General features: G+C 46.3%; 1 long non-coding RNA gene across 1 annotated transcript; it reads right to left on the reverse strand.

Annotated features, from left to right (window-relative positions):
* Window positions 1-15,063: 15,063 nt before the first annotated feature.
* Window positions 15,064-17,109, reverse strand: LOC122136595. The gene is made up of 2 exons (XR_006154258.1): window positions 16,036-17,109; window positions 15,064-15,300 (listed from the first exon to the last, which is right to left on the reverse strand). It is a non-coding gene; the product is annotated as an uncharacterized LOC122136595 (long non-coding RNA).
* Between the last annotated feature and the right edge of the window lie 929 nt (window positions 17,110-18,038).

The raw sequence follows: 18,038 nt of genomic DNA on the forward strand, positions 1-18,038 counted from the left end.
CTTCAGGATTCATGATTGTAAACTTTTCATGTTTGGTGTCATTTTAAAAGGTCTCTGTTCGATTGGTAAAATGGTCTCAATTTCATAGTAGTCATGTATATTATGAGAAAGATTGAAAACTTTTGTAGAATTGTGTTCTGCTGAGGAGGGGGGGTGTCCCCCTTTAGGGGTCTTTGTTAATGTTTATCTCCAGCCAGGTGTGACCCTGATGTGATCACGGGAACCTAAAGAACCAAAAGGTATTTTATGTTTTTACAACTGATTTGAAGATTTCTTTGTTGTCTGGTCTGAGTATTTGAGGGAAGTGACAAAACACTACTGGGCAATTCTGTAGCCAGAAAGCCTGTAGTGTGGAGTGTATTTCATATGCTCCATACTATGTATCTTCCTGAAGTCAGGTATACTATTATTTATTCAAAAATTTAATTGTGTTAAACACATTGTGCCTACAGAGCAAACTGTATAGTTGTTTGTGCTACTACATGTACACATTGGCTAGTTAAGTTTATTCTCTAAAACACCTGAGTGCTTTGCTATGCATTTTAGACCATGTGTCTTAAATTAGTATAACTGTTATATGTGTGACTATGTTAAATTTGTGTGCTTCCTGCGTGGATCACTTGGCCTTTCCCCATATGGCTACAGTGTCTTTGTGCAAAAGCAAAGTTGCAACACAACTACAATGTGATTTACAATTACACTATCCTTTCTAGATTGGCTTCTAATTGTTTTCGTTATGTAATTGACATGATACAATTTTACCTGACTGATAATAAATTGTTATATTTGATTTATTCTGCATTATTCTTAATTCATTATTACTAGTAGATTAAAGTGAAGGTATTACCTCAAATCTGTGTTCAGGATTGTACATATGAAAGGTTTAATAGATGGACCATAGGGCACATCAATTGAGTCCATTTTGATTTCTGACTATCACTGTGTTAAATAAGTTGCAGTTTTCATAAATATATAAAAACGTCTAAGGTTACGTATGTAACCCTGGTTCCTCGAAGGAACGAGACGCTGCGTCGGAGACTCTTTGGGGAACGCCTCCAACGTGATGTCTCTGAATCATGTGTGTAATCAGTCCAATGGATGGGGGAGACATCATAGGCGGGTGACCTCAGAGACCAGGAAGCATAAAAGCACGAGCGGCGAAGCCGGTATCCAGCCTCAAAGGATGAAGCAAGCGCTGGCCAGAGATGCCGATGTGTGGCACTGCGACGCAGCGTCTCGTTCCTTCGAGGAACCAGGGTTACATACGTAACCTTAGACGTTCCTCTTCAGGAACTCAAGCTGCGTCTGAGACGCTTTGGGGAACGAGAATGCCCACACCACTAGACTTACAAATCTCTGCCTAGTGTGGGAAACTGCACAGCTATGGCGAGAGAACAGAAGAGACTGGAGTGGCTCGCATGTCAAGGCCGTAAAACCTCACAAAGGTCAAGGGCTTGGACCAACCCGCAGCATCGCAGATGTCCAGCATAGAGACACCTGCTAGGAAGGCCTTGGAGGCCGCCACACCTCTAGTGGAGTGAGCCTTGACCCCCAAGGGGAAGGGGAGGCCAGAGGACTCATAGGCATCTCAGAGGACTCATAGACTCATTTGGCATCTACTAACCACCGACTGAGGGTCTGTTTAGTAGCTGGAAGACCTCTCTTAGGGGGACCATAGCAAACAAACAACTGGTCCGCCCTTCTCCACAGGGCAGCTCTGGGGAAGTATGTGTCCAGTGCTCGCACTGGACACATACGATTAAGCTTCTGCTGGTCTGGCTCCCTAAAGGGAGGAGGACTGAAGGCCTGGAGTATGACAGGCCATGGTGTAGAGGAGGGGACCTTGGGGACATACCCCTCTCGAGGGTAAAGAAAAGCTTTGGCCAGACCGGGCGCAAAATCAATGTAGGACGGGGCCACGGAAAGGGCCTGTAGGTCCCCAACTCTCTTGAGAGAAGATATCGCTAGCAAGAAAACAGTCTTTATAGTAAGGCGATCAGAAATCTCCTCAATTGGCTCGAATGGAGGATTACAGAGAGCTTCTAGCACCACAGCCAGGTCCCATGTGGGGAGACGAGATCGTAGCGGAGGCCTCAGCCTCAGCGCACCGCGGAGGAAACGTGTAACCAGGGGGTGTCTGCCCACTGACTGGCCACCGAGAGGGGCGTGGTAGGCCGCAATGGCGCCACGTAGACCTTCAAGGTGGAGTGGGTCAACCCTACGGAGAATCGGGCCTGCAGGAACTCCAGCACTGTACCAATCAGGCAGTTAACTGGGTCGAGCTGGCGGTCTCTGCAGCAAGAAGTGAAGTGCTTCCACTTCAAGGCGTACAGTTTCCTCGTTGAGGGAGCTCTGGATTGGAGGATGGTCTCAACAACCTCGGTTGAGAGACCAGAAGCTACGAGTTGTGCCCCCTCAGAGGCCACACCCATAACTTCCACAGCTCCGGGCGGGGATGGACAATAGTGCCCTCCGGCCTGTGAGAGGAGATCTATCCTGACGGGAATCTCCCATGGAGAGCCGTCAAGAAGGGAAATCAGGTCCAAGAACCATACTCGGCCCGGCCAGAACGGGGCTACCAGTAGCAGCCGGACCCCGTCCCGGCGCACTCTCGCCAGAACTCCTGGGAGCAGAACGATCGGGGGAAAGGTGTACAGACGAAGCCTCGGCCACGTCTGTACAATGGCGTCCAGCCCCAGTGGAGCTGGATGAGTCAACGAGAACCAGAGGGGACAGTGCGATGTACGAGTCGCAAACAGGCCCACCTGAGCCTGGCCAAAAACGGTGTGAAGCTACCATTCCCCGGGCCTCGGCCCCTGCCTCGACAGGATGTCTGCTCCCAAATTGAGATGCCCAGGAATGTGAACTGCTCTCAGCGAGAGAAGTTCGTCCTGGGACCACACAAGGTAGCAGCCGGACCCCGTGTTGGAGCGGTGTGAGAGCAGACCTCCTTGGTGGTTGATGTAAGAGACTACCGCTGTGTTGTCGGTGCGCACCAACACATGGTGACCTCTTAGGTCTGGGAGAAAATGTTGTAGTGCTCGAAGCACGGCCAGCATCTCCAGGCAGTTTATGTGCCATGTCAGATGGCGACCACTCCACAGACCGCGGGCAGGGTGGCCACTCATTACCGCACCCCAGCCAGTGAGGGATGCGTCCGTCGCTAGCGTCACGCGGCGACAAGGAGCTCCCAGCACCGGGCCCTGAGACAAGAACCAAGGTTTCCTCTACATGTCCAAGGCACGTAGGCAGCGCCGCGTGACCTTGATCATGCGAAGTGGGTTTCCCCTCGGGGAGAACCCCTTGGTCTTGAGCCACCACTGTAGGGGTCTCATGTACAGCAGGGCAATAGGTATCACGTTGGACGCAGCTGCCATCAGACCCAGAAGTTTTTGAAACTGCTTGACAGTGAGTGACCGGCCTTCTCTCACTCTCGCGACTGTGGCGAGGATCGACTCAATCCGAGCAGGTGACATATGTGCCTGCATCGTGGTCGAATCCCACACCATGCCCAAATAAGTGGTCCTCTGTAATGGAGAAAGCACACTTGTCTTGGCGTTTAGTCTTAACCCCAGCTCTTTCATATGGGCGATAACGACATCTCGATGCCGAACCGCCTCCTGCTCTGACTGAGCTAAAATCAACCAATCGTCAATATAGTTTAGTATGCGGATGCCCTGGAGTCGCAGAGGAGCTGCATCCACACACTTCGTGAAAGTGCAGGGTGAGAGTGCAAGGCCAAAGGGAAGAACCCACTATTGGTACGCTTTTCCCCCAAAAGTGAACCTCAGGAGCTTCCTGTGATTGGGAAGGATGTAGACATGGAAGCATACGTCTTTTAGAAAGGTCGTGACAAACCAGTCCTCGGACCTGATCTGAGACATGACCTGTTTGAGAGTGAGCATCCTGAACTTCAACCGCTTGACTGAGTGGTTCAACAGACGCAGATCTAAAATGGGACGCAACCCTCCATCCTTCTTTGGAACTATGAAGTACCGGCTGTAGAACCCGGACCCTCTGTTGTGAGGAGGGACCACCTTGATGGCCTCCTTCCTCAGGAGAGTGAGCACTTCCTGTTCCATAACCAGAGCCTGCTCGGGGCCCACCAGGATGGGAGTAATCCCGTTGAACCGAGGCGGAGGAGAACCAAACTGGATTCTGTAGCCTCTTTCTACAGTGTGCAGGACCCATTGAGACACATTTGGCAGTAGTTTTTCCATGCTGCTAAATGATCTACTAAGGGAATCAGTCTCTCAAGACTGACCTCTGGTGTAATCAGAACAGCTAGTTCGGTGCCCTGTAACGGCGGACCGGCAGGAGATGGCCGAACTAACTGTTCTAGAGACCTCGGCGGAGAGACCGCTGCGCCCTGTAACTCCGGCAGGGTTGGCAGACCGATCTCCTGAGGGCACTGAGGCGAGACAGACACCGTGTAATGCGGTGTGACCCGCTGCACCACAGAGGGGACTGCCCTCATAAGCCCCGGGCCAGTGGCGTCAGGGCTTATTGGCCGAGGACCTCTTAGTCTTAAGTACGGTCCACAGATCCGGCTTAGACTTAGAAGCCCCCGACCCAGAGCGTCGTCTGGACCCACGACTCTGCCTAGCTAGGGGAGCACGTGAGGCGACGCTCTGTTTCTGTGCCTCCCTGTATGAGGAGCTGGTACTCGGTGGAGGCTCCAGATTTAGAGAGCGACGCGGGAGGAACCGCTGGAACCCTTTAATGACGATGCCGCGCTGGGAGACAGATAGCTCGCGAGCGTCTGTTCAACCTGGGGCATCGCCTTATAACCACGCTCATTCATCCCAGCTACGTTGCCATAGTGATCAGAAATGGGGACGAAGAGGTGGGCCGAGAATGGTTTTCCCCACGATTTACACACCTCGGCGTGTAAATCGGGAAAAAAAGGCAGAGAGTCACGGGTTCTTGAATACGCATTAAACCTTTGACCAGGCCGCTGGATTCCACTTTTTGGGCCGGCGGGTGGAACCTTACACTTTCATTAAAAATATCTTAATTTGTACCCTGAAGATGAACAAGGGTCTTATTGGTTTGGAACGGCGTGAGGGCAAGTGACAGAATTTTATGACAGAATTTGTATTTTGGGTGAACTATCCCTTTAACATTTGTTGAAAGAAAATATTAGGGCTGCCCTCGATTAAGGATTTTTCTTGTCGACTAGTAATCGTTCATTTTAAGTATTAGATGACTAATCACACGTTTATTAATAAACCATTTAAATCATTATAACAAGCCTTTAATTGCCTACATAGCCTAATAAGCGCTCAAGCACACACATAAAGCTTGCCACAACGCACCAGCAGAGGTAATGATTATGAATGTGTCAGTGAAAAATAGTGAGGAGATTACATTAACATTTTAATAATTTGATCAACTAGTGCTTTCTTTGTTTTCAGCTTCAGAGATGAAGTCGGTGACACTGACTCTTCATCTTTGCAGTAGTGATGCACCTGTATGCGTTTTTCATATGGATTAGATAATCTGAAAATATTTGTTTTCCTTTTAAATTGGTTCATTTGAAAGTAGACATTTCACTCTCTCTATATATATTTTTAATGTCTGTAAGGCAAACATAAACACAGAGTTTTATACTCAAGTTCACAGACCGAAACTTCCTGAGATCTGTTTACTCATTATTTTACAAAAGCACGGTATTGTGAGAGCACACGAATAAACACAAAGTCTTTACAGATTCTAAAGATGTATTACTTTTATCTGTATGACCAAAAATATGGAGTATTTTAAGAGCAAGTGGCACCTCAATCTGTCCTGCAGTGAGCGCGCTACTCTTTACACTCCGACAGACTCTTAAATAGTGCACATTTCTGTAGGTTAACATTAGATTGAGCGACCACGTAAAGTTGCTAATACTTACATATTTCAGATGATAAGCCATATTTGATGTCGATGAATGATAGGCGAGCGTTTGAATGTCCGACCCGATGTACTGCATTACCAAAGACTAACCCTTAACGATTTGTTAGTCACAGACTGCATGACTTCACCTGTGAATTTTTTTTCTTCTGCGACTAAGGATTAATACATTTTTTTTTTGTATTTTTTCAGTGTATGATGCTCCCTATACGTCAAATTCACATGGCACTAACATATGATTGGAATGTATATTTTATGAAACATGACAGTGTTTATCAAAAGCTGTCCTCTAAAAACACAAACACACACAAAAAATTAATTCCCTAGAGGAGAGATTGATGATAAATTAGATTTATTGTGGTTTGACAGGTAGCATCAGTGTTTCATGTATTTGCTGTGAATCTGTGCTCTGCTTTGACACTGACAGCACACAGCCAGCGGGAATAAAGATGAGAATAGAGGGACAGCAGCTGCTGTGGAGGAGAGAGTATCATAAACCTCTCCACCAGCTGGAGAACAGACATCTGCCTATTCCCTACAGTGAAAACACATGAAATATGCAGTAAAGAGGGAAAGCCAATCAGAGCGTGCTGCATTAGTGAAATCAGTGGAGTACAGTGACACACCTATCAACTGATAATGGCTGGACACTGCATATTAACATGTCTTGAGTTTTGCAGAATTCTTTTTTCATAATTTGCTTTTTCTTGTTACTTGGGATGCAATCAGATAATCACATAACATGCATAAACTGTGATGTTACAGTTGTCTCGAACAAAAAATGCAGCATTTTTGTATTTGATTGTAGACAGTCCTTAAAGCTACTGTATGTGTGTGTAGCACTATATGACGCATTAACTACTTTGAGTGAGTACATAATGACAGTTTAAGTTTTTGTGTGAGCGATCCATTTAAACTGCATTCAACTAGCATTCACAAAGCTTAACATTTCCCTAAAATGCATGAAAATCTAACAGATTATGAAGAGAAAATAATAAAAAAGATTGAAAACTTTAAAGAGCACCTATTATGCATCTTTTTACAAGATGTAATATAAGTCTCAGGTGTCCCCATAATGTGTCTATGAAGTTTCAGGTCAAAATAGCTCAGAAATCATTTACTATATAATTCTGAAAATGCCTATTTTGAGTTGAAGCAGAAACACACTGTTTTCTGAGTGCACATATCTGAAAGAACATGCACAGAAAGCGGCTGTCACACTGCATGTGAATACTTAACCTAATAACCCACACCAGGATGCTGGCGCACTGAAATGCTCTTTGTTTGCCGTTCATGTCTTATTGCGCTTAAACGGTCAAATTCACTTACGTTTACGTTAAAATCACAGATAAGCTACAAAAAAGTTGGTTATGTCTGTGAAGGTAAACAGCTGGGAAAGAAATTACATGTTTATATTAGATAAATTATGTATTAAGTGGCAGCAGCGTAATATATATTCCCTATCTGTCGGTCACTACGAGTTACGTCGTGACGACATTAGGGGTCGTACTTGAGAGCCTGGATCCTCTCTGATTAAGAGAAAATGCAAATGAAATATGGCTAGTGGATTTTGCATGCTGAGCCACTCCCTGTGCATACGGGTATAAATAGGCGACAGGTGCATCCACTCATCAGATTTTTGCTTAGGAGCAGAATGGATGAAGAAATCTCAACATTCATCAGGCGATTTTTCTCATAAACTGGAAGAAAAGGCTGTTATTGGTGCCATTATGACACTTTCAGCGGCGTCCTTGTTAACTCAGTGATTCCCCTGGGTGTTTCATCTAAAAGAGCAGTTTCTGATCACAGTCTTTTTAAAGATGCTGCTCCGGCCGTGTCCTCTTGGGTGTAGTCGTTACCTGGCTTCTACTGATGGCCACGATTGTTGTCTTCAGTGTCTGGGCATCCAGCACGCTGAGGATGTGTTCGTGGATAGTCCATGCGCTCACTGTGAGTGTATGTCCATGACAGCGCTGCGATTGCACCTATCTCTCCTCAAAGGGAGCGGAGGGGCACCTTCTGTCACCACCCGTCCCGGTTTCTCTGCCATTAGCAGAAGACTGCCAGCTGGTGCTTTGGGTGATCTGAGGGTCACAGTGAGAGCTTCTCTGCCGGGTTCGTCCCTGCGGATCTCTCACTCCTTCCATAATGACTGTCCCATCTGGTTTCCCAGTGATTCATCTGAGCCATCTCGCGGCGGTCTCAGCTTTTCATTGGCAGGCCGAGGGAAGATCAGATGTCGATCACAGCATCGAGGCATGGGCTGTCATCTTCCGGGGATGAAGATTCATTGGGGCTGCCCCCCTTGGGTGTTGTCGCCACCAACAAATCGGACCCGGAACTGATGGCCATGCTTTCCCGGGCCTCCGTGAGTATTGGGCTGGAGGTTTGCACACTGCCAAGTCCTGAACCCTCACGGCTGGATGATTGGTTCCTCGGCGCGGGCCGTGGCTCACGACCACGCCTGCCCTGGTTCCTTTCTTTCCAGACGTGCATGAGAAGCTGACAAAGTCGTGGATGGCCCCTTTTTCGGCCAGAAGCCGCTCGTCTCCCTCTTCCATCCTCAACACCCTCAATGGCGCAGCAGCTAGGGGTTATGTAGACATTTCCCAGGTGGAGAGAGTGGTTGCAGTCCACTTGTGCCCACAAAATACCACCACTCGGAGGAAACGTCCATGTCTCCCCTCGCTGCTAAAGCCTACAGCGCTGCAGGTCAAGATGCCTCTGCCGTGCATGTCATAGCGATCCTGCAATTCCACCAAGCCGAGGCACTCAAAGACATGCACAAGGGTGACACCAACCCAGGTTTGATGCAGGAGCTGGGCTCGGTGACCAACTTTGCACTCCGGGCGACGAAGGTCACACCGTGGTTCCTAGGGAAGGCGATGTCCACACTTGTGGCCCAAGAGCACCATCTATGGTTCGACCTGGCAGAGATGAGGGACGTTGACAAAGTTCACTTTCTTGACACCACCATCTCCCAGGCTGGGCTATTTGCCAACACTGTCGAGGACTTTGCCAAGCAGTTCTCTTCAGTGCAGCAACAGACTGAGGCGATCCAGCACATCCTGCCCCAGTGTGATCCTCTAGCTGCCACTGCTCCGCCATGGGCCACGCCTGCCCGTCACCGAAGGTACCCTTCTGTGCACTTTAGAGTTGCTCGGTCCCATGCTGAGACCCCATCGAGGCCAGCGCATTGAGCCTCACACAGGAGTGTGGTGCCCCCCGTGTCACAAACAGGCCCTAAGTCCTCAAAGAAGATGACGAAGCGGCCCTGACATGGATAGCCCAGATGGACCCTATAAAGTGTTCCCTCTCTGTGAATCTGTGTTTTCCCTTTGACAGACCATTCTGTCAGGCTCTGCTGGCAAAGGTTCCTCCCTTTTCTCAGGTAGGACTGGCCTCCATAGCGCCCTTCTCCAGAAGGGTTGCTCCCCCATCATTACTGCCAAGCTGTAAACAAAAAACAGGAAAGGTGTGAAGCACTTTTAACAAAGGTTGAAACCCCTTCTTTTAAGAAATTATTTTCTATCGCAGGAACGGCGGCATGGCTGTTTCCAGCAGTGTACTCACCTTTGATCCCTTCAGATGCCAAGGTCAACGAATTTGCACTGGGGCACTGGGAAGGTTACGACCATTGCGTAGCACCTGTCTGACAAACTGCGGCTTTTCAACACTTGCAATGCAATGGGGTTGTGACTGTAACAGTGTGGTGCTTGAGGGAATGCATGAAGATGAAGGAGATAACAATATACAGTCTTCAATAATCCACAGAAGGGTAATCCACAGAGAGAAGGCAGTAACCACAAACATACGAATGTAAGACCGGAAAAAGAAACACTGAACTAAATACCCAACTTATATGGGAAGGATAATGAGGATAATTACTTGACACACCTAAACATAATGACACAATTGAGGGGAGACAGAAACTAGGTCAAGGAACACGAGGGATGAAATGAAAACAAACACAAAAGTCGATAACTGTGACAGTCCCCCCACGTCTCAGAGGGTGCGTCCTCACACCATGGAGACAAAGGGAGAGATGGAGGAGGGCTTAGGAGTGGATGTGGGATGGTGATGGGAAAAGCAAAGGGCTGGCAGGCAGACCAGACAGGTGGAGGTTTCAGCGGAGTACGGACGTCCCGGAGGAGGATGACAAACAGAGTCCAGGGAGGTGACAATGGAGGGAGGAGCCAGGGAGATGACATGAGGGAACTGGAGCAGGAGGAGTAGCCAGGTGGGACCCAGGCCACTGCCATGATAGTGGCCCATGGTGGAGCCGACGGAGGGAGGAGCCATGGTGGAGGAAGGGCTGACAACTCCAGGGGGCCGACTGAAGGTGGCGGAGCAGGTGGTGGAGGAGCCCAAGGTGGAGACAGAGAGCCGATGAGCCAGGACGACACTGAGTATCTGGAGGGCCGCGTTGGAGCTGGAGGGAAGGAGGAGCCTGACAGAGCCTGAGGGATAGCAGGATGAGGTGGAGCCAGAGGAGTGGAGTTCCGAGGCGGTGGATGGTCGACAACTGACCAAGGTGGAGCCAGAGGGATGATGAAGCCTGGTGGAGCTGGTGGACTGACGGGCCATGGTGGAGACGAGGGAGCCAGGAGCCACGGTGGAGCCGCTGGGTCAAAAGCCAAGGCGGAGTCAGGGACTCAGAGGCTGGAGGAGGAGACGAGGGATCCACCAACCATGACGCCGACTGAGACTGGCAGACCCATGGCGATCCCACCGCACAGATGGTGGGCTGATGGTAAGCAAAGGGGCAGACAGGAAACAGCAACAAAGTGGCAGATAATGGCAGGGCTGAGGCAGCAGTGATAATATGAGGCAGGAAAGGAAGGGTGGGTGGGGATCTGTGAGTGTCCACATATAAATTCATGTTAAAGTCAATAGATTCCACAGAGTTCAGCGGCAGCTCACCCTCAGCGTTGGTGCAGTGGGCAGGGCTTTCCTCCAAGCCCTCGTGCTCCCTTGCATCTGCCACCAGCTCACGCTCATTGCCGGCTCTTGCACCTGGTCAGATGGGACGATGGCTCGTCGGTCGCAGTGGGCTCTGGTTCTCTGCTGCGGTGGGCTCTGGCTTAAGCTCCATGCAGCAGGGTGATGGTTTGCTGGGCTCAGGGTCTGGATTGGGACTGGTGAGATGCTCCTCGATGGGGCCGATGGTCAAAGACGATTTGTTGCTCACCTGCACCCACTCCACAAAGGTGGCGAATGATTCCCGAAGTCCACCTCTGGACAACCGTGCTCTGCACTCCTCATTGAGGCTCGCCGGGAAGAACGTGCAGAGGCTGCTGTCCGGGTTGCTGCAATTGGTTGGCAATCTCCCTGAAGATCGCTGAGTGGACATTGAGAGGCATCTCCCCCTTCAAATAATCCATACATAAAATAAAAACTGACCAGGGCTCCAAACTGCGACTAAAACAGTCGCATTTGTGACCATAAATATTAATTTGCAAGTGACGTTTTTGCTGAGGTCGCCACTGGCGACTACCCGCCGAAAGCTCCTCAGGATTTAACCGCTAAAAAAGTTTTCTCAGGCGGATGATTTGCTTCATTCTAGCAGTGCCCCTTCTGTGATAAAACGAACTCGGGCCGAAGGTTAATACACACAACTACACCGAGTGTGGAACTGCCGCGTGTAGAACAGCTTTCAGCCGAGATCGGCCCATAGAGAAAAAGCCGTCTGTCAGCCAGAAGTGTTTTGTAGAGTCGGCGTGGATCTGGCCCATTATCTTCTCACCGATGCCAAGACTGAACCGACAGAGACGCATTTCAGCCAGAATCAGCTCGAGTGTTATTGCTATCTGGTTATATATTTACATGTTACAACTTAAAAATTTGAATGTAATGCCTTTTTTCCTAATTTTTTTGCGATCAAATCTTTTGTTATGTTTACGTATTAAACTGAGACGATGCGCATTAAAGTTTTAGTGGAAAAAGAGAGTTTCAAACAGTCCTCATCTCTGCCGCACATCAGTGCTGACGCACACAGTCTGATAAACGCAGCTCCGCTGTGCAGCAAGAGAGAAATGACGGAGACGTAAGAAGTGAAACTGCAGAAAATACAGCGCAACTTGAACAAACTAGAACAGGTAAAGCTGTCAGCTGTGTGGATATTGGCAATATCGTTAACAATTCTCGTTTATAATAATTACTAATATGGCTTCTTCTAAACAAGATCTTGGTCTCTGTTCTTTAAATGCGTGAACTTCATTATTTGAAGTGCAACTTCCGTCCAGTAATCGCAAAAAGCTCTGTGCTTTGTAACTTTTTAATAAAAAGTACCAGCTTTAAAATTATTTCGAATTCATAACGAAATTCAAACAATACAGTTTTGGCGCTCCTTAATGCGGCAGGCGTGGTCGCTTTAGTGCCTCAGTTCAAGGGCAAGTTGAGCCATTTAATCTTTCTCTTTACTACTGTAGTACATAATGAACATGAAATTAACATCAAAAGGTAGGCTATTTTATAAGAGAGCCTACAGTACAACTTATTGAAATGTCTCATGTAGGAGGAGCCCAAGCTACACTCAGTGGCCAAGTGATGCTTATGCTCCATGATACTGGTACAGATTCTGTGTAATGAACAATTCTTTGTGACTGTAGATTTCAAGCTGGAAAAGACATTTAGTTCCCACTTTAAGTGAACCTTAGTTCCCAGGTCATCTACAAGATGGATTAAAATGCTGATAAAGTCAAGAAAAGATGATACATAAACACATGACAGTATTATTAAAATGTTAAAATGTAAATAAATAAATAATAATAATCGTAAAATAAATAAAACACGTTTATTCTGTGGCACCTAAAAAAATTATTTGGCTCCTAAGTTTTTTTCTTATATGAGCCAATGGCTCCTTACTCGATTTTTTTGTTTGGAGCCCTGCTGACAAATAATGAAAAAGAAAAAAGAAATGGAGAGAAGGGGCATTGTTAATTTAACTTTTAAGGTCCGATCTTCTGTCACAGTGTGGTGCTTGAGGGAACGCACAGAGACAAAGGAGATAACAATATACAGTCTTTAATAATCCACAGAGGGGTAATCCACAGAGAGAAGGCAGAAACCACATGCATACGAACGTAAGACCGGACAAATAATCACCTAACTGAATACAACTTATATGGGAAGGATAATGGTGCTTTAATAATCATTAAAGCACCATTTAATAATCATTAAAGCACCAATGAGGATAATGACTTGACACACCTGAACATAGTGACACAATTAAGGAGAGACAGAAACTAGGAATGGTCCATAACTGTGACAGTGACGGGGTTCAGGTTGTGGCACTTTCCATAGACCCCTAATGTCATCACGACATAACTTGTAGTGACCGACAGATAGGGAATGTCTTGGTTACGTATGTAACCCTAATTCCCTGATGGAGGGAACAAAGACGTTATGACCCCACGCCACAACCTCGAACTATCACTGGTTGCCAGGGATGAGTTCTCGGCTCCTCAGCATAAAACCTGATGAGTGGATGCACCTGTCTCCTATTTATATCTGTATGCACGGAGTGGCTTAGTATGCAAAATACACTAGCCAAACACTTGTTGTTTTCTCTTAATCAGAGAGGATTCAGGCTCCCAAGTACGACTCTTAATGTTGTCACAACATAACGTCTCCATTCCCTCAATCAGGGAATGAGGGTTATGTATGTAACTGAGACGTTATCTATACTGCTGTCTACACTGTTAAAATGATCCAACCAATAAAATAAAAACAGAAAATCACTCATGGCTCTTGACTAAATAACTTTCATAGCTTCAATAAAAAGAAATATTTTATTTGAATGTTGTTTTTAAATGTTCTTGCGTGAAGATAAACATAGCGGATTGTGTTCGGCTCACTCAAGGCAGGGTCTCTGCTAATATTTCATTGTCCGTCAACAGTCATGGACAGGGGGTGTAAAAACTCTTTCTCTGAGACACTGCTTATTATTTATGGGGATTAAAAACAGAGCAGGTGAATTTTTATCATTATAGGTTGGTTGTGCACACACTGCTAACACATATTTAAAACAACATGTGAAAGTGAATTTTGCATAATAGGTACCCTTTAAGGCTTTTACTGATGGATTTGGTCACTTGATACTTTCACTTGGTCATCACTGAGTCTGAGATTCATCCCTCTGGCCATTCGTAATGAAAACACATGTACAAAGGAACACTTTGTCAAGGGCTGATTGAATGTGTGTGTCTCTTAAACACTGTGTGATCAGGAGATTGAAGGGAAGAATAAAAAGGTCCAAAGTACAGGTGCATCCTAAGGGTCCTCTCTTTTTTTTATGAATTCACATCTTGAAAGTTTGAGTTTTCTGTTCATGGTGCTGAAAGACCCAGTCAGGAACACTTGTTACTATCAGGGATCAAATTGGAGGCTAAAAGAAATGGGTTTTCCAGTAGCTGATGCAAATATGATGGTGAGATAAAGCTGATATATGCTGTATATATCTATATCAAACTTGTGAAATCATTAGAAAGAGAATGAATTTGAAAAATATTCACTAATATCTTAGCAAGCAAATTAATTGGATCTGAAGCATTCTAAAAACCAGAGACACAAAAAAACCTTGGGTATTTTAATATTTTATAAACCAGCTGTTACCAGCCACAGACAACATGAGTTCATGAATATTTAAAACAAAAACCAATGGTATGGGTGTCATTTATCAAATTATCTTATGAAGGGTGAATGACATAATGAAGACATGCTAATATTGCTGTTGTATCAGTGGCAAAGCATTACAAAATTCTATATTTAAATTAATTTAAAAATTTTAAAAAGTCTACCTCAAAGTTCCTATGATATTCTGGTGCCCAGGCATGGCTTTCATCTCTTTCAGTCTTAAATTTATATATATATATATTGTATATATATATTGTCATCTGTTTATCATCTGCCAAGTACAATAGCACATTTCTAGGTCAGTTATTCTTTAATAACACAACTTGAAGACTTTACCGAAAAATAATCTCAACTCTGTATCTTGAAGCCTGATTTTGTTATATCTATCATTTCAGAAAACTGCAGTAAAGATGATCAAGTTAAGTGTTATTGTTTAGTGAGGAAAATTGATTTAACGGGTCTCGCTCCTCCCTCTAACTTCCACCTCGAGGAGGTCCCACAACACCCCAATGAACGGACAGACAACCAAGATTAAAATTTAACAATTTTAATTATTTAAAAGTTTGGGGAAAGGGGAGGGGGAAACTTTAAAACTACTAATGACTCGTACTATTCTTCTGTCCACAGATACGGATTCCAGTCCTCAATAACACTCCTCTTCAGCCCTTGCTCGACACACTCCACTTCAGCCCTCAATTTCCAGCCGACTCCACTCCAGGTAAGTTTAAGGCAAGAGCCAGGCAGTTGACGTACAGGGATTTTCTGGCTCTAGGGGAGGGGGGGATGGACTTCAAGACCCAAGGCTGAGCTGTTAGCACGCAGGGGTTCTAGCTCTCAGATAAGTACAGAATTCAATACACAAGTGGGTATTCACAGGGCTGGGCTGTTAACGTGCTGGGGTTCTAGCTCTCAGGTAAATACAGAATTCAATACACAGGTGAGTATTCGCAGGGCTGGGCTGTTAGCGTGCAGGGGTTCTAGCTCTCAGGTAAGCACAAAGTTCAATACACAGATGAGTATTCACAGGGCTGGGCTGTTAGCGTGCAGGGGTTCCAGCTCTCAGGTAAGCACAAAGTTCAATACACAGGTGAGTATTCACAGGGCTGGGCTGTTAGCGTGCAGGGGTCCTAGCTCTCAGGTAAGCACAAAGTTCGATACACAGGTGAGTATTCACAGGGCTTGGCTGTTAGCGTGAAGGGGTTCTAGCTCTCAGGTAAATACAGAATTCCATACACAGGTGAGTATTCACAGGGCTGGGCTGTTAGCGTGCAAGGGTTCTAGCTCTCAGGTAAGCACAAAGTTCAATACACAGGTGAGTATTCACAGGGCTGGGCTGTTAGCGTGCAAGGGTTCTAGCTCTCAGGTAAGCACAAAGTTCAATACACAGGTGAGTATTAACAGGACTGGGCTGTTAGCGTGCAGGGGTTCTAGCTCTCAGGTAAGCATAAAAGTTCAATACACAGGTGAGTATTCACAGGGCTAGGCTGTTAACATGCTACTCACCACTGAAGATATTCAGAGGTCGGTGTTCCCAGCGGATACGGGTTTTGGTCGATGACTGACGGCTGGTGGGCCTTACAGATGAAACTGCGAACAACACTGGGCTTCCCACCCAGCTTGGCAAGGGGACACACGGGGAAGGATCGGCTGCTGTCCTTCGCTTCCCTCCTCGAAGAGACCGCACAGACGACACGCACAAGGCCGGTGGTTGCTAACAAGGCCAATGACACAACGTCACGTGGATGAAAAGGTAAGACTTTGATTTGAAAGCTTACAGAGATCGCTGTGTGGGCGACGTCATCCAAACCTCCTCCAGAGGCGCCTCCAACACGTCCAAGCTCCAGCTTACTTAAAGTAAAGGCTGTGGTTGCCACCAATACACTGCTCCTCTCTGTCAGGCCTCTTCCTACGGCCGGGGACACAGCCACAGACAAACACCACACACACCACAAAGGCACTACAATTCTTCTCGTGTGTACACTTCAATACAGCAGCACTCACCGCACTCCACACACTCAGTGAAAGAAGATCCGTGGTGTAGTCCCGTTTCGGGCTCTGAGTCCTGGCGGGGCGTGTCAGATGGACAGAGGCAGGGGGCAAACCACAGCAGGCGTATATATCGTACACCGGAGCCTCTCCAACCTTCCCAGCGATCTCCAACACAAGGCACTACTATCAACACTGAGTAAACACACAAGCACTGAAGATTATTAGATCAGTACAAGAGAGGGGGAGGGGGGGTGAATTACCCACTGCTACGGAGAAAATATGCAGTCGGAACCCTTTCTTAAAGGCAGTTAGTCTCCCTCCACATCCATCATCCACTCTCCACAATATACAAGGAATGTTCATAAAGTCTTCACCCACCAGTACACAGTGTTATCCTCTCCCAATACGAGTTCAGTGATCTCCTTCACTCAGGGGCCTTCCAAAATTAGGATCGCTCCTTCAACTCAATCCACAATAAGATGTAAACACAACATACAAAAGGTTGATAACTTAACTTCCTCCGTACTTCCAATCTCCCTTTTCCTTGGGTTCTCCGTTACAGCCCGTAAATCACAACATCCACGCCACACCAGCCACTTTCCGTATCGTGTGGAACACCGCGAAACAAACTCCTGCTCTGCTGTTCATAAGCCAACCCCTTTTATATCTCTGCTTCCTTCCCGATCCTCCAATCGATATCCGACACGTCCTCTTCCCACACCTGACGTGTATCTTGGATAATTCCCTGCCTTGGGCCAACCGGAACCGAACTCGTGTTTCACTTAAATTAGTCCGGGCGGAAATATTTCCCACACTTTAGTTCCGCCCGGAGAAAAAAAAGTTCCGCTCGGATTAGTCACCCGGTGACATTATCATTTCAGAAAACTGCAGTAAAGATGATCAAGTCCAGCTGTCCTTACTATATAGCTTTTGAAGGGCGCTTTGCCGCCAAATTTTAAATGTTTCACTGAACAGATCACTTAGATTCTCAATAGTTCTAGTGGGCTGATCGCTCTTAATGTACATGAATGAATGAGAATGTTTAGAGTGCATAGAGGGCGTTTGAAACACAGTGAGAGTAAATTAAATTTGATGAGTTGTGAGCCTGAAGTGCTTTATTGGCATCTAAACACACAAGTGACTGGCTGGCTTATGACGAATGGACTGAGATAAATTCCATTTCTGGAAGGCTGATGTAGCCTAAAAAATGTGCAGCTAGCACTGTTTATTTCTATGTGTCGCTTTAGTGATTTTTGACAGTGGTGTCATTGGCTGTTTGCTTTTAAACAATATACCAATTTAATGTTGCAGTCTATTTACATTAGGGTTCAAAACATCGGATCAGTAGCCCATTACAGCACTTTCACATCAATGTCATTCTGATCAGAGTCATATTGCATTATTAATTTGGTAACACTTTACAATAAGGTCCTGATAAGATCCCCCAAGAATCTGAAATTAGCACTACAAATCTTTATAAAATATATTCTGACTTTAAATTCTGATTGGATAAGCCA

This window comes from Cyprinus carpio, chromosome B3 (genome assembly GCF_018340385.1).
Source record: "Cyprinus carpio isolate SPL01 chromosome B3, ASM1834038v1, whole genome shotgun sequence".
NCBI lineage: Eukaryota > Metazoa > Chordata > Actinopteri > Cypriniformes > Cyprinidae > Cyprinus > Cyprinus carpio.